Raw genomic sequence first — 18,427 nt, 5'->3', positions numbered from 1 at the left:
TAAGTTATAAATAAGGAGGTAGTATAAATACTATCGGATTTTACTACCTATCTAATTAATATATATAGTTTTAGGTTAATGCTTTTAACTAGCCTAAGAGATACTTCTATTATAGTAAAAAAGGATAATACCTTAATAAGTATAAGGTATACTCTTAGGACTATAAGATCGGATTTATAATATATAAAGTAGTAAATAAGACTCTTTACTTTAAAAGAAAAGATAATAAAAGCGTAATTCTCTTAGTACTTATTAATAGGTTTTCTTAAATAAGTATATATATTTAAAGGCTTATTATATACTAGGTAGATATATAGCTAGACTCCTTTATATTACTACTTATAAAATAGGTTAAAGCTATAGTTATACTATCTTACTTAAATTAAGCTACTAGTAAAAGAGAATCCGGTTTCTTAGACTAGTTCTAAAGATATAGAAACCTATATAAGTAGAAGCTAAGGAATCTAAAAGTAAGCGATATAAGAAAAGAAGTAAGAAGGATATTAGTTATTATAATTATAGATAATATATAATAAAGCGATATATATAATTAAATAATCTATATAACTATAATAAGGATTAATACTTATAAGGGGAAAAGATAAAGAGTTAAAGAGGATATAAAGGAAATTAAGATAATAAGAATAGTAAAAACTAGCTTAAAGATTATCCCTATATACTATAGATATAGAGTAGATCTAAATAAGAAGTTCGATAGACTTATAAATAAAATCGTTAGAGAAATTATATATAAAAGAATCCTAATCCCTTTAAATTACTTAATTAACTTTATTCCCTAACTAAGTAAGAGACTTAGTATAAGATATATAGATATAGCCTAAGGTATAGAAAATACTAAATTCTAGACCTTAAAGAAAGTAAAGAGTAATATAAGACCCTATAGAGCTATAATAACGGTTATAAAAGTAGCTAAAGATAATATAGAGAGTAGTTTACTCCTCCTTAAATATTTATAAAGAAAACTCGCGGTAGCTTTAGTATAAGTTAAAAAATAGGATAAAGAATACTAGGTCGAACTAATTAAGCTTACTTACCTTACTTATAAAGAATCGGATTATAAGTGCCTTAAAGTCTAATAAGTATTAAAGAAAGTTAGGTTTATAACTAATACGATTAGCGTAATATAACTAGCTTAAGGACTATTTAATTAATAAACTTTAAAGGTAATAAGACTAAAGAAAGACGAATTTATTATATAAGAAGTAGTACTCTTAATAAGATACTAGGAGATAACTTTAAAGGACCTTATAGCGATTCCTATAATATATATAAATATAGTCCTTATACCTTTCCGCTCGCTTAAGTATATATAAGACCTACCCTATATTTAAGTATAACTTAGTAGCTAGAAAGCTAAAGTTCTAAGCGCCTTAATTAATACTAGGTTTAAAGGAAACCTTATTACTAAAAGATATATAAACGTATATAAGCTTAAAATCCTACTAATAAGAGTATTAATAATAGCGTATACCGGGACCCTTATAGATATAGTTAGGAAGGTAGAGACTAATCTCTATCTAAGCACGGCCTAGATACTAATTTATCTTTATATTACGCTAAATAAAGTCTTAGTCCCCTTTATCCTAGGCATACTATTTATTAGAGCTATACGTATATTATTTAATTATTCCCTAAGGAATAGGGATATATAGGTTAAATATTAAATCGGTACTATTTAGGTAGTTACGCTAGCGGTAGGAGCTATTAAATAGGAGCTTCTAGACGAGGTCAATATAGTAAAATCCTTTTAGGCTATAACCTTAATAGTTAATAAAGACGTATATAAAAGACTAAAGCTCGAGGAGGCTATATAGGAAATAGCTACCTAGCTCCTAAGAAATTATTTTTAAGCTTTAGTAATAGAAGTTAAAGAAGATAACCTAGGAGCTACTTAATAATTATAGAGAGAAACCCTTACGGATACCTTAATAGCCGAGATTCTCTTACTAAGAGGTAAGATCCTTAGTTATAAAGGGGGTGCTAACTAAGTCCTTAACCTAGCCTACGCTAGCGTAAATAAGCCCTTAATAGTACTAGTACGATAGTAATTAATTATAGGTAAAGGAGATAAGGCGATTCTAGCTATTAGATCTAAGATAGTAGAAGAGATTATTAAAGTTATAGTTATAGAGGCTATAGGAGAATTTAAGAAAAACATTATTAAAGCTAGAAAGAAGTTCTAAAAGATCTAGAAGGTTAAAGTTAAGATAGGGAGGAAACGACCTATTAGATTATATAATCTAAGAGTTAATACTCTCTTTAAAAGAAAAGTAAATAAGATTAACCTTATTAACGATACTCTATTAAATAGCTTAACGCTAGAAGGGGACCCTAACTAGAAAAAGACTAAATAGAATACCGTTAAAGATAAGATATAGCCTAGACCCTACCTAGAATACTTAATAAGAAAATTCTTAAGTATATAGAAAGGAAAGCGGCTAACGTAAGAAAGACTTAAAGTAATCTATAAATAATTTAAGGGCTTTCTTATAAAGGTAGAAATCCGGATCTTCGATAGTATTTTATTTAATAAGGAAGTAGCGTTATCCTAAGACTTTATAAAAAGAAGTAAAGTCGACCTAGCTATAGCCCTACTATAGGTTATTAAGATAATAGAATATAAAGTATAGTAAGTAGCTTTAATCTTAATCTTAAAAGTAATAAAGTAGAAAGTTATTAATATCCTTAAATTTAAACTAGAAATAGGAGTCCTTAAAGAAGGGTATAGGCCTTATAAGAACCCTTTTTTCCTAGTAGTAAAGAAAGATAGAGGACTATACTTAATTAATTCCGCTATACGTATAAATACCGTTATAATAAGAGATATAAACCTACCGCTAAATATAGATAAGTTTAGCGACTACTTCTCAATATATAAGATCCTTTCCCTCCTAGACCTTTTTTTAGGCTATAATTAGATCCCTCTTAATATTAAAAGCTATAACTTAATAATATTCATGATACTTATTAGCCTCTTATATATATATATACTCCCTTAAGGGGCTATAAACTTAGTCGGCTAATTTATAAGGATAATATAAAGAATCTTATAAGACCTTATACTAAATATTTATAGGAATTTCCTTAATAATATAGGTATTAAGGGGCCCGATATAATATATAATAATAAAGAGGTAGCGCTAAGAGTAAGGAGATTTATCTTTAAATACCTTATTAACCTTAATAAAGTCCTAGTTAACGTTAAACTCTCTAGTTATACGATTATAGGGGCTAAATCGAAATTCTATTAGTAAGTAACTAAAGTTATTAGTTATATTTATAGAATAAATAAAAGGTGCCTTATAAAAGCTAAAGTTATTAAAATTAAGGAATAGATAAGATACCTTAATATAATATATATTAAAGCTTTCCTTAGTATCTTAGGATACTATCGAATCTAGATTAAATAGTTTACTATCTTAGTAAAACCCCTTATAGACCTATTAAAGAAAGAAGTTTATTAAGAATAAGGAGACGAATAAATAAAAGTAATAGCTGCCCTTAAGGAAGCTATTACTAATCTAGTCTTTCTAGTATCCCTCGACGTTAGCTTAGGAAGAGGAGATATTATTTTAATATATAATACTAGTCTACTCGGCTAGGGGGCAGTCTTAATATAAATCGTTAATAGAAAGAGGCGCCCTATAAAGTTTAAAAGTTAAATATAGTTACTAGTAGAAACTAAATATAATATAATAAAGAGGGAGTATAGGGCTATATTAAGTGCGCTTAGGAGACTAAGAATATACCTATATAGCGTATATTTTATCCTAGAAACTAACGTATAGGTCTTAGTTAATTAACTAAAAAGTACCCTTAAAGACGTCCTTAGAGCTATAGTAACTTACTAGATAAGCTATATTTTCCTCTTTAACTTTACTATATAATACGTTAAAAGTAAGAAGAGTAGTATAGCCGATAGACTCTTAAGAAAGCCTAAAGGACCTTTTAATATATTAAATAGGGAAATAGAAAGTAATATTAAAGAGTTTATAAACTTTTACTTAAACGTAGTATAAGGGACTAAGCTATAAGGGGACTACTTAAAGGAATTAAGGATAATTATAGACTTCCTTTAAATATTAAAACGGCCGGAGGGCCTTTTTAAATAAGACTATAGGAAGTTACGTTTAAAGAGTTTAAATTTCTATATTAAAGATTAAAAGCTTTAGCGACTCCCTAGGAAGGAAGAAAGGGGACCTATACTAGTTATAGACGACCTAAAAGAATAGAAATAGATTATCGTAGAATACTATATATAAATAAGATATAAAGGATAATAAGTTATATATACGTTTATAAAGGATAGGTATTAGTAGGCTAGCTTTTAAAACGATATTTATAGCGTAATCTCTTTCTATAAAGAATGCTAATACTTTATAACTAAGAGACCCTAGGAAGTTATAACCGCGACCGCGCCTAGCTACCCTATAAGTAAGATTTACTTCGATAGCTAGTATATACTATCTAATTATAGGTATTTATACCTTATAAAAGTATAAGACGACCTTATTAGATAAGTAAAAGTAACCTTAGTTAAAGAAATTACCGCGGGAGCTATAACTAAATTTATACTCTTTATTATTTATAGGTATAGCGTAATACTATATACTATAATTAATAAAGGGCCCGAAATAAAGAAAGACTTTAAGTATATTTTAAAGGATATAGGCGTTAAAGTTATTTAAACTTTAGTATATAATTTAAAGGCGAATATAGTAGTAGAATAAAGGTACTAAAGGTTAATAATAGTACTTATAAAAATAGTAGAGAAAAAGGGTAAGTAGATTAAATACCTTAACTAAGTAATCCTTATAGACCGAATAGTAGTTAAAGAGTCTTATAGAATATTAGCTTTCTACCTACTATATAGATAAGAACCGGTACTTCTTCTTAAAGTAAAATACCTAACTTAGCGACTAATCGACTAAGATAAAGTAAAGATAAGAGAAGAATTATTTAAAGTATAAGTATAAGTTTTAAAAAGGAAAGAAAAAGATATAGAAGAAGCTAAGAAAAGAGTAATAAGATATTAAAATCGATTAATAAAGAGAACGGATAAAGCTAATAAGTATATAATAAGGAAAGAAAGTATATAACCTAGAGACCTTATCTTATTATTTAATATAAAACGATTAAATAATATAAGGAGGTAAGCTAAGTATTAGATAAGGTAGAACGGTCCCTTTTAAGTAGTATTACGCTTAGAGTAGTCTAGGGCGTATAAGATTAAGACTTTAAATAAAATTATACTTAATAAGATAATCCTAAGAGAGTATTTAAAGAAGTTTAAAAAGGATAAGGAAGGTTAGTAGTACTCTACTAAGGACGACTAGTTACTCTAGGATAAGATTACTATTAATAAGAGGAGGAAGGAAGAAATAATAGATAAAGTAGATAATTTACTACTCTTACTAAGTAGAGAAGCCTTAGATTAAATAGTACTATAGTTATAATAACTCCTTAATAAACCTTAGAAGGATTAAAGCTAAGAAGAGGAAGAAGAGCGACTATAGATACTTAAGAAAGGCTTAAGGTATACGATTAAGGTTTAGCTACTATAACTTAGTAAAGTAAAAAAGGATCTTTATATAGGAGCCTTAAAGATACTAATTTAATAAGAAAAGGAAGAGGTAAAAAGGAGCTAGGAAGGAAAAGGCAGTAAAGATAAAAATCTATAACTATTATAAGAAGCACGCTAGAACCTAACTAATAACTAAGGCACCGTTTAACTATTTAATTAAAAGATAACTATAGTAGCTAAGATATTTATAAGCGCTTTACTTACTACCTTATTATTTTAAATTTTCTACCTAAGGCTCCCGAAGTAAATAAAGATAATATTTCCTACCCTTCCTTAATAATAACTTACCCTTTACTACCTTAAAGAAGACGAATAAAGATATAATTAAATAATAAAGTAAGAAAACGAATATTCTTACTACTTACCTCCCTTAAGAATAAGAGTTTTTACTTTATAAATAGGGACGTTTATTCTTTATTACAAAAGGGGAGACCCGCTATAGCGAAAATAAACGCGCTTATAAGATAAATTTTAATATATTTTTAACTTACTAGATTAAATATATATAACCTTAAGAGAAAAACTTTTACCGCTAAAGATAGCGATTAAACGAGTCTACTTACTCTTAGTAAACCTATTATAGACTACTATAAAGCGAACTTAAAGACTATTTAATTATTACTTAAGAGAGAGCTCGTTAAACTTATATAATCTCTTTTTAGGTAAAATAGGCATAAGGTTAATTTCCTCCCCTTCCTTTAAATCCTTAGTAAGACTAAAGGGATTAAGGATATTATAAAGAAGATAAGGGGCGGTCTTATTACTAATATACTTATTATAAAATTTATTAGTCTTAAGGTTAGTATAGAAATTATAACTATATATATAGTTAGCGAATCTATTAAGGTTATAAGTAGCCTTATAGTATTTAAGGAAGTACCGCTATTTATAAATAAGCGCCTTAATCGAATCCTAAATATAGTTAGCGTAAGAACTATTAGTAGTACCTAAAAGAGAGATATACTTATAAAAAGGAAATATAACGTACTTATAAGCGGAAGTTATAGTAATTTAATAAGTTTAAATATACCCTTAATAAAGGTAAGGATTATAAGTTCTATATAAAGTAATTAGGACTACTTAAGAGTATTTTTACCGCTTTAAACTAAGCTAAGAAAAAAAGTATCCGCGTAGATAAGCGATTTCTATAAGGATATAGGTTACTAGCTAACGTTTATAATAAAGGGCATAGAAGACGATTTAATTATACTAACTTAGCGTGCTTTTAAGAAAGTAAGAGAGAGGAGAGTAACCGCGTACTTTAATCCTAACGATATTAAGAGCTTTTAATAGAACCTATAACTAAAAAGCAATTTCTATATAAATTAGAAACCCTTAGTAACCGATATTATTTCTACTATAGACCTAGGTCTTAAAGTAACTATAGATCTATAGAAGAAGATAGTTAAAACGAGCTAAGCGAGATTAAATAAGTTAGATAGTCGTTACTTAAAAGTACTCTATATAAAGAGGAAAGACCTTAGTACGATAATTCTAAGTAAAAAGAGTAGTAGTAATAAGGGAAGGTTATAGAAGAGTAGTTAAAGAGAAGTTAACGATATCTAGTAGCTCTTTAGTTTTAAGTTTAGCGGTCTTACGAGATATAATAAGGAAGAAGAGGTAGTTATAAAAGGAGAAGATAAAAGGTAGCGGTCTAAAGAAATAAAGAAGATAAAAGAGAGAAGAGGAGGAAGAGAAATAAAAAGAGTAAAGAAAAAAAGAAAAGGGCGGAGATTAAATAGCTTACTAATCGATAACTAGTAAAAGAAGCTATTTAAGCGTAACCCTTAAATACGCCTAAGACCTTACCGCTATAAGGGCTAGCTAAAGTAACTAATAACCGCGCGCTTTAATAACTATTTATTCCTCTTACTATACCTTCCTTCTTTCTTCCTTCTTTCTTCTTCCTTCTATATATATATATATATATACTCTATATACTTCCCTACTTATAACGATCCCCTCTATTAATATAACTCTTATATATATATATAATACTTAGCCTCTTAGTATTATAACTTAGAACTACTTACCCTAACTATTTAATATTATCTTCTCCCTCTCTTTCGCTTACTCTACCTTTTCCTAAGATATAGTAGCGAACCTAAATAGTATCCTAGGCCTAGCTATAAACCTCCCTAAGAATACCGCTATCTTCTTTAGCGCACTACTATTTAAGAGTAAGAGCTCTATTTTACCTACTTACTACGGCGAAGTTAAAGTAAAAGGTAGTAAAGGGCGCTTCTACGCTAAAGATAAGGAAAAGTTTATAGACTAAGACTAATAAGACGTTTATAGGTAAAAGTAACCTCCCTAGTATATCTATAAAGATTATTAGTACTTAATACTAATAGGCCCTATTAAGCGGTAGGATATTACCCTTAAAGACGCTTAGATAATATATAAGAGCGTTAAAAAGATAAATAGATTTACTAGAAATAAGGCCTACTAAGAAGAGTATATCGTCGATATATATAACTTTCTTTATAGAGCTATCGATAAATAATAAGCTATAAGCTTTAGCCTTAGCGCGATAATTAAAATCTTAATAAGAGGTATTAAGAATATAGTATACCCCTTACCTTACCCGCTATTAGTTTATACTAACTATTAAGGGGAACCTATTAAAGATATAGAAGATAGATATAAAAAGTACTATAAATACTTAAATAATAAGGAGCATTTAATTAAGTTTACCGCTCCTACCTTTAACTTTAGTCGCTTTATATATAAATAAAGGTATACGACTAAAGTTATTAACTTTTCGGTAAGTATAAATAAAGGGGGACTTTACTAAGGGGCGTTCCTCTAAGACTATAAAGAAGGAAACCTAGTCGTTTTTAATACTTAGAAAGAGGGATAATATACTAGACTCTATACGTTCTTATAAGTATAGTAGTAGTTTCTTTATATCCTTTAAGTTCCTTATAACTTTACTTATACGCTAGTCCCTTATACCGCTTAGTAAGAAGGGTAGGAATATAGCTACTTAGCCTTAATAATAATCTAATACTAAGTTAAAGGTATAGTTAAGCTATACTTTAAGATAATTAAATAGCGATACTTAAAAGTTAAAGTAATTCTAAAGTAAAGGTATAGGGTAACGTAAGAAGCCCTATAGATAGATAAGATCTTATACTAAGACTAGTATTTCTTTAAGCTAAATAAGAGGATAAGTATAAAAAGCTACGTCGATAGGCTAATATATAGAATCTAAGCTATTATAGCGAATAAGCTTAATTATATATAAGCGATATTATAGGGCGGTAGAGTTTCCTAGTAGTTTAATAGCGGGGTTAAATAACTATAAAGGATACTATTTAATTAAGGTCTAATAACCTTTAGCGGAGTCTTTCTTATAAGGATTCTTAGGAGCGAGCGGATTTACTAATATAACTATATTATCTTAGGAGACTAAGAAGAATAAGACCTCTAAGAAGTCCTAGAGGTAGTTAACCTCCTAGATAGGCTTACTAAATAGAGACTACTACTTTAAAGAGATATAGAACTAGCTTATATAGTAAGGAAAGCGAGAAAGGAGCTATCTATACTAGCTGCCCTTATAGAGCAACCTAACCTAATCGCTTAAGCTATACGCGGTTTCTTTATAAAACTCCTCCTTAAAAAGACCCCTAACTATCTAATTACGCTAATAGGAATTAAGAATAGACCTAGTCCTTTATTACCTTAAGCGTTAACTAAATTAAGCTCTTTATCTAAACTAAGTAGCCTTTCCTTAAGTAACCTTAAGATAGGATCCCTACCTTAGAGCCTATAAATAAAAGAGCTAAGCGCCCTTACTAGTCCCTTTATCTATATAGAAACGACGCCTTTATTCTCCCCCTTTAATATATAGCTAATTAGGCCTACTCCTCGCCCGCTATTAACGACTCCTTTAAACGTATAGAGGAGTAAAAGACTTATAACTATACCCCCGCTAATAACCTAATAAGGAGCTAGTAAGGAAAAAAGGTAAATAGCCCGACTACTAACTCGCCCTAGGACTCTAAAATTACTAGGCGCTCGGTTAATTACCCTAAGGCTAAAGACTCTAGTAACGCCTATAGCACGCCTTATTACTCCCTAGAAATAAAGTATAGTAATAGCCTCTTTAGCTATAGTCCTTATAAGGTTTATACTAGGTTTTAAACCCTCTTAGGTTAAAGGAGTTAAAAACCTAGGAATATATTAGAACTACTACTAAGATATTAACGACTATAATTCTATATATTTATATAGGACTACTAGTAACGCGATAACGATTAGCCTATAAGACTTTATAGCTTATTTAATCTAGCTATACCTAAAGCTATAAACTAGTAAAGACGCTAACTACTTTATTTCTTTAACGCCCTTAAGAATAATAAGCGCGAATACTTAGGAGCGTATATAAGGGGTAGTAGATAATTATCTAAAGAAGGAAGTATATAAGTAAAAATAGGAAAGAGCTAAATAAGTAGCTTATAAGTAAAGGAAGGAATAAAAGATATAAAGGAAAAGGATTATAGTAAAGGAGAAAAGTTCTATCGATAGTTTATTTACTTACTTATATACTTAAGAAGAGAACCTTACTTATTATTATCGCGCCCTTTTTATTAGTATCCTAGGTTAGAAAGTCGCTAGGGAGGAGTTTAATAGGTAAGATCGTACCCTTATAGATATTAGCCCGTTAAGGGGGGATAAGACCCCTAGCACTCCCCTTCTAACTTACTTCTAAGTATACTTAAGGGCGTTATAAAGACCTTAATTATCTAATTAAGTATCTTCCTTAATTATAGTTAATTTAAATTTTTATTTTTCCCCTTTAAAGTAGATACCGCTAGTTACGCGACTCTAGTAAAGATAAAGAGGCATAGAGTAAAGAAATCTCTAAGACTTATATTTATAACCTAAGGCCCTTAAAGCTATATATAGGCTAAATAATTAGATAATTATATAGTTAACTACTCTACTAATCCTTAGCTATATACTATACGTACTTTAGGTATATACCTTTATCCTTATTAAAGTATTTTAAGAATTTCTTTTAATTATAGCCCCTCTTTACTCTTATTTTATAGTATATAGCGACTATTTATTATAGCCTAGTATCTAGGTAGTTATAAATAAAGTAAAAGATTTCCCTTAAGCTTAAGAAAGATTCTTTATTAATCTTATACTTCTCTTATATATATTATACTTATAGGGTATAGTACTATTATTATCTATTAAATTTTCCTAGGCTTAAGAGAGGCTTCTTATAACTATTCTTCCTTACTACCTCCCCTTTAGTTATAAGCGTCGCTGCCCCCCCTCGTTGCCCTTAAGGGCGGTATTAAACTACTTACCTTACCCTTAGCTCCCTCTTATATACCTATCTATATCGGTTTATCTATCCTTTAATATATCCTCTTAATCTAGCTAATTAGTTCCTATATCTATAGTTAGCTTTATATTACTTAATACCTTATCTCTACCTCTTTTACCTATAGTAAGAGTATTACTTACTTTATCGTTAGCTAAGCGTCTAGCCCTCCTATCGCTACTTCTTACTATCCTTAAGCTTATTCTCCCTCCTCTAAGTCGTCGGGATATCTATATTATATCCTTTTAGTTTAATCTCTCTCTAGGCTTTATAGCCTTATTTAAAAAGAGCTTTAGATATATTAAGGGCTAGCGTATACTTAGTATAGTAATATAGGGCCGAATAATTATTTATTTAAAGCTAAAGAGAAAGAAGGAAAACTCTATCTTAGTTATAATAGTTATCTATCTTCCTTAATCCTTAGCTCGACCTATATTTAAGTGCTATTTAGCCTAAGTTTAGGTTAAGCTCTACTTATATATAGGTTTACTTTAGCTTAACTTTAATATAGTTACTATAGTATAACCTTAGCCTTTTATAGGTATAGCTTATAATACTTACTAATATATTAGTCTTATATACCTAAGTACTTTATTAGCTTATACTTTTTAATAGTACTTTTATAACTATCCCTTTTTTTATATAGGCGTTTTAACTATATTTATAATATATATTACTATTACTATACTATATATATTTAGTTAAAAGGAAAGGTAGTTTTATATATATATTAAAATTTTTATTTTATATTATTACTTATATATAGCCTTTAGGGCTATAGTAAGGCTAGTAAGGGCCTCGGCCTTTATTAGTAGTCCTAGCTAGCTATAGAGCCTAGGGGCTTATAACTAATTAAGGAAAGGGTAGCTATAAAAGCAATAATAAAAAAAAGGTTAGTTTAGTTCCTTTTATATAGTATTTTCCCTTCTTAAGGGCCCTTAGGCCCTTAGGTTACTCCTTTTTAAGCTACTTAGTTATCCTTATCTTTATTTTAGCTAAGAAGGTTAAAAGGGCTTCCCTTCCTTCCTTAAAGCTATAAAGAATAAGTAAGCTAAGGGCCTACTTTTATTTCTTAGAGGTTTAATAAAGGACCTCTCTTTCCCTCCTATAGTTCGGGTACCTTAGGATAAGGTGCCTAGCTATATACCTTTCTTAGCTATAGTAGTAGTTATCTTAGTCTACCTTATTAGTCCTTTTTAAAAAAGAAAAGAAAAAGCTAGCCTTAAAAGAAAAGCTAGTAAAAGGCTAAGAAGGTCGGCCTAGGCCTCCTTATAAAGTCCTTTTCTAGGCTAAGGGCTATAAGAAGGTATAAGCAATAAGCGTAGAATCGGGTAATCGATAATATAAGCGGAAAGATCAGTTAAAGGAGTATAGGGTAGGATTTCGTCCGGAATTTATATCGAGTATATAAGGGGCTAAATAATATATTAAAAGAATAGCGTTATAAAAGATACTTATAAACTTACTTATTCTATCTACTACTCCTAGGGAAATCCTTCGTCTTTTATAGACTATTACTCGCCTATTAGTAGACTAATTAGTTAGCTTTCTAGTATATTCTATAGTGCTTAAAAAGCTCTATCTATAGTATATCTTCCTAACTTAGTAGGTGGTCTAATTATAGCGTGATGGTTAACGTAAGACTATAGGTTCTAGTATAAGTAGTGGATTTAACTAGAATGTTCTATGCCCTACCTATTCTCGTATCGCGGATATCTTCGGAACCGCTAAGCTAAAATAGGCAATAGGGTATCCGTTCTACTCGTGATTAACTTATATATAAAATGCATATTTTTATTTATAAGGATAAGCTTATCCTAACCCGGTTTTCCTAGAGGAAGGTATAGATATCTAGTAGAGGTCTTTATCTTTTAAGGGTTATTCCCTTAGACTATATTATAAAGCCTCTTTTTTCTAGCTTATTCTATAAAGCCTCCCTATGCCTATTATTTCTTTATAATAGTAAAATTAGAATATAAGGGTATATTCCTATAAGGGCTAAGTAAGGAGTCTTTTAAATAAATATATAGTACTTACTTAAGCTATTAGCCTTAGGGCCTTTAGCCGCCTTAGTAGCTTAAAGGCCCTTTTAATAGTCCTTAGTAGCTTACTAGACCTTTCTTTATAAGTAGTAAATAAAGACTAAAGGGGTCCCTTAAATAAGGGCCCTTAAGCTTCTTTTAGCTAGCTAGTTAGCTAGCTTATTACTAAAGATCCCTAGGTAGCTAGGGTACTAATATAGCTATATATTATAAAAGGCTTTTAAGCTAAATAAGAGCTTTTTAATATATATAGCTAAGTCTAAGAAACCTATAACCTTCCTTATAGCGGCTAAGCTATTTATAAAGATATAAGCTTTTATAAGGGGGTTAAAGGGGCTAAGCTTTAAGGGCTAAGGCCTCTTAGCTAGGCCTTTTAAAACCCTTAGTATCGTAAATAGCTATATATTAACTACTTTAATTAAGGGCCCTAAGTTCTTATAATATACCTTAATAGGCTTAGTTTCTAAGCTTATTTTATAAGAGGAGTAAGTATTAATCTTTATAAGGGACCCTTTAAAGCACCCCTTAAAGCTATTAATATAAAAGGCTAAGGGCTATAACCTAAAGTCTTTTAAGCTAGCTAGGCTAGCTAAGAAGCATTAGTATTACTTCTTAGCTAAGGGCTTAAGAGCCTTTATTATTATAATAAAGGCCTTAGGCTCTAAAGTTTATAAGGGCTCTAAGCTAGCTTTCCTTCTTTCTAAGTTATAATTAAGTCCTATAATAGCTACTAAGCTTTTAAGGAGGTAAAAGAGCTATATATAAAGCTTAATATAACTTAAGGCCCTTAAGTTAAAGCTTAAGTTAATAAGGTTATCTTATATAGCTAGGTTATAGGCTTACTTTATTAAGTAACTAAGTAAGAAGTATAGGGTTTAAAGTATATAAGAAAGGTATACCCTTTTAAATTATACCTTTAGTAGTAGTAAGGCCGCTTTAGCTTTTAAAGCCTTAATAACGGATCTTTTAAAGGCCCTTAAGACCTTTAAAAGAGCTTAGTTTTAAAGCCTTTAAAAAAGCTTTATAAGGCTCTTAGGGGTCTTAGGCCCCTTATATTAAATTTAGGCCTTATAGTCTATTATAGAGGTTATATAAGCTTAGTAAAGCTACTTAAAAGCTTTATATAATAGGCCTTTTTATATAAAGGTTAAGTAAGATAGTCCTTTAAAAGTAGCTTATATAAAGGCTACTTTCTTCTTAATATATTATTTAAATAAGAGCTTAGAATTAAAAAAGACCCTTAGCTACTATATTAAGGGCTTTACTTTAAAAGATAAGCCTCCTATTATTATACCCTTTAAAATAAGCTACCTTTACTTACTAAAGTAAATAAGTTCTATTTTTAAGGGGTTAAACTAACCCCTTTAGTCCTTAGCTTATTTAAATAAGTTAGTAGATATTACTTTTAGCTACTAAACGTTCTTCTTAGCTAAGGTTAATATTATAGAGATACTAAAGTTATTTATATAAGATAGCTAGTACCCCTTAGCTATTAGTATCCCCCTTATATATAAGAGGAATAAAATAAAGCTAATAAGGGACCTTTAAAGTACCCTTATTACTAGGTCTATTAAGGGCTAGACCTACCCTTTAAAGGCTAGCTAGATCTTTCTTTTAGTAAGGAAGTAAGCTACTTAGCTTATAAGGGCCTTAAGAGGGTTTAAGTTCCTTAGGACCCTTATAAGCTATTTCTTTAATATAAAATTAAAGGCGCCCTTTATATTTAATAAGAGGGTACTAGTAATAGCCTTTTTAGTAAACCCTTACTTCTTTTAAATATAGTATAAAAGGAGGAAGGCTATATTTATAGCTAACTATTATTTTTATCCCCTTAGCTATATAAGGTTTAAAAGCCTAGCTATATTAGCTAAATAGCTTATCTAGGTAGTATATAGCTTTTTAAGGACCTTTCCTAAGTAGTTAAGTAAACCTATAACCCTATAAGCCTTAAGGATAATATAGTCTAGCCTATTTTACTTTAAAAGTATAATTCCTATAGCTTCCTTTTATACTTTAAAGTAGTATCCTTAGTTAAATAAAGCTTTATAGGCCTTATTAAAGACTATATAGATAGCCTTATATATATATTAAATAAGGAGGAAGCTAAAAGAGTCTAGGCTAAGGGCTTTCTTATTAAAAGAGCTAAAAATAGCCCTCTTAATCTTAAGGTCCTTTAGCTCTAGCTAGTTTTACTTAGCCGCGCCCTTATTACTTATATAGCTTAGAGGCTCTTCCTTTTCTAAGCTTTAAGGGGGGCTAAAGGGAAGGCTTATACTAGGGTCTAAGGTTAGAAAAAAGGTTATTAGAAAGGCCTTATATTTTTCTATAAAGGTATTAGCTTTTATATTTATCCCTTCCTTTATATATAAGATACTAAGAAAGGTAAAGTTAGCTTTAGCCTAGGTATAAGAAAAGGCTATAAAGATATCCTTTCTTACTACTTTTATTAAAAAGCTCTCTTAGTATTACTTTTTAATAGCCTTAATAGTATACTTAAAGCTATTTTAGGCTTTTATAAAGCTCTTTTAGCTCTCCTTATCTTAATCTAGCCTATAAGCTTATTAAGCTAAGCTTAGGGCTTTTTTAAGGAAGGTTAACTTATTAGTTTACTAAGGCTTAGATCCCTTATAAGGCCTCTTTTTCGGTATCGCTATATTTAAGGCCTTTATAAAGGTTCTTATTAAAAGGGAAGCTATCTTTTTTAACTTATTTCTTTTTATAGCCCTCTCTATATTTATAGGGAGGTCTTATTATTATAAAATAAGTAAAGGTATATATATAAGCGCTATTTATAAGATAATATTAATAAGCTATATAAAGCTCTTTTATATATAGCTAGCCTATATATATATATATATAGGATCTAGCCCTTTATATATAACTATATAGCTTAAGCTATAGCCTAAGCTTATAACTTATAATAGTTAAAGACTTTTATATAATGCCTTCCCTTAAGTATAGCGCGGTACTACTTTATTAATAGCTTTTATATAATTAAGCCTTAAGCTCTTTATACCGCTAGCTTTACCTTACCCTTTCCTATTAATTATACTAGCCTTACTAGCCTTATTATCCTTATACTTATTAGCCTAAGTAGCTAGAACCTAGCTTTATACTTATTAGCTAGCTAGCTATTTAAATAAAAGTATAACTTATTATATATACGTTTAAGCGGCTAGCGGTAAGCTTAGACCTATATAAGCTTTAAGTTACCTATCCCCTTAGCCTTAAGTAGCCTCTTTTACTAAAGGGTATATAAAGTAGTATTTTTCTTTTCTTTTTTCCTTTCCTTTTTCCCTTTTTTTAACTATAGTAATAGTAATAATAAGTAAGTTCTATTTTACTTTAAGTATTAGTTTATTCCTAGCTATATAAGCTACTTTATTAATATATACTTATAGTAGAAGTTTAAGGGCTTTACCTTAAAATAAACGCTATTTTTATCTTTACTTATATTATTATACTTATATTACTATAACTACTTACTTTACTTTACTTACTTTATAGTCTTAGCTTAATCTATTATAAGTAGTTTATTAGTTTAAATTTTTTTTTACTAGCTTATATAAGGCCTTAAACTTATTAAGGGCTATAGCTCTTATAAGCTTATATATAGGTTCTTATATAAGGTTAAGGTACCCGCGCTACTTAACGAGAACCTCTTAGTATTTCCCTTAGCTTACTCTCTTTTAATATATAGCTTATATCTCCTTAACCTTAAATTTATTATCCCTTTTTACTTTAATTATAAGTAGTTAAGCGTCTATTATTTCTTATTTAAGTAGCTAGTTAAAGGAGGCTTAGTAAAAGAGGTTAATATTAATCTTATTATAGACCCTTATTAAGAGACTATTAAGCTTAACTACCTATAGGAACTACTTATAAGCTAACGACCCTTTATACTATAAACTTTATATATAGCTAATTTAACTTTTTCTTTAGTTATACTAACTTATAGTTATAAAGGTTAAGCTATACTTTATTTCTTACTATAAACCTATCTATTAGCGCCTTAGTCTTATTAATATATTACTTTTAATCTTACGCTACTATAGCTATCGCGAATTAATAGTATTTTATAGTTTCTTATAGCTTTTATATAAATATAGAAGTATAGCTCTTTAGTAATATACTACTATACTACTCTACTATTATATTTATAGTAAATAAGATTAAGGACGGTAGCTTAAAGCTATATATTATAAAGAAAGGGGCTATCTTAATAAAGGTTTATAGTTTACTATTTAGCGCGAGCTAGGTAGTAAGGAGCTAGCGGGTTTAGTTTACTTAGTTATAGGCTATAATTACTTATAAGTATACCTATACTATTTAGTTTACCTTAGGTCCCTTATTAGTCTATAAGTAATATAAGAAGGTATAAATAATAAGCGTAGAATTAGGTATTTAATAGTATAAGCGGAAAGATAGGTCGAAGGAGTATAGGGTAGGATTTCGTCCGGAATTTATAACGAGTATATAAGGGGCTAAATAATATATTAAAAGAATAGCGTTATAAAGGATACTTATAAACTTACTTATTCTATCTACTACTCCTAGGGAAATCCTTTGTCTTTTATAGACTATTGCTTATCTATTAGTAGACTAATTAGTTAGCTTTCTAGTATATTCTATAGAGCCTAAAAAGCTTAATCTATAGTATATCTTCCTAACTTAGTAGGTGGTCTAATTATAGCGTGATAGTTAACGTAAGACTATAGGTTCTAGTATAAGTAGTAGATTTAACTAGAATGTTCTATACCCTACCTATTCTTATATCGCGGATATCTTTAGAACCGCTAGGCTAAGATAGGCAATAGGGTATTCGTTCTACTCGTAATTAACTTATGCATTTTATATATATTTTTATTTATAAGGATAGGCTTATCCTAACCTACTTTTCCTAGAGAAAGGTATAGATATCTAGTAGAGGTCTTTATCTTTTAAGGGTTATTCCCTTAAACTATATTATAGAGCCTCTTTTTACTAGCTTATTTTATAAAGCCTCCCTATACTTATTATTTCTTTATAATAGTAAAATAGGAATATAAGGGTATATTCTTATAGCTATTAAAAAGTAATACTAAAAGAGCTTCTTAATAAAAGTAATAAGAAAGGATATCTTTATAGCCTTTTCTTATACTAAGGCTAGAGCTAACCCTACCCTTCTTAGTATCTTATATATAAAAGAAGGGATAAAGGTAAAAGCTAATACCTTTATAGAAAAATATAAGGCCTTCTTAATAACCCTTTTTCTAACCCTAGACCCTAGCTTTAGCCCTTCTTTTAGCCCCCCTTAAAGCCTAGAAAAAGAAGAGCCCCTAGGCTATATAGGTAGTAAGGGTATAGTTAAGTAAGACTAGCTAGAGCTAAAGGACCCTAAGAGTAAAAGGGCTATTTTTAGCTCTTTTAATAAGAAAGCCCTTAGCTTAGACTTCC

The sequence above is a fragment of the Hirsutella rhossiliensis genome (genome assembly GCF_020360975.1).
Source record: "Hirsutella rhossiliensis strain HR02 chromosome Unknown scaffold00003, whole genome shotgun sequence".
Lineage (NCBI taxonomy): Eukaryota > Fungi > Ascomycota > Sordariomycetes > Hypocreales > Ophiocordycipitaceae > Hirsutella > Hirsutella rhossiliensis.
Note: the sequence above shows the minus strand (reverse complement) of the source record.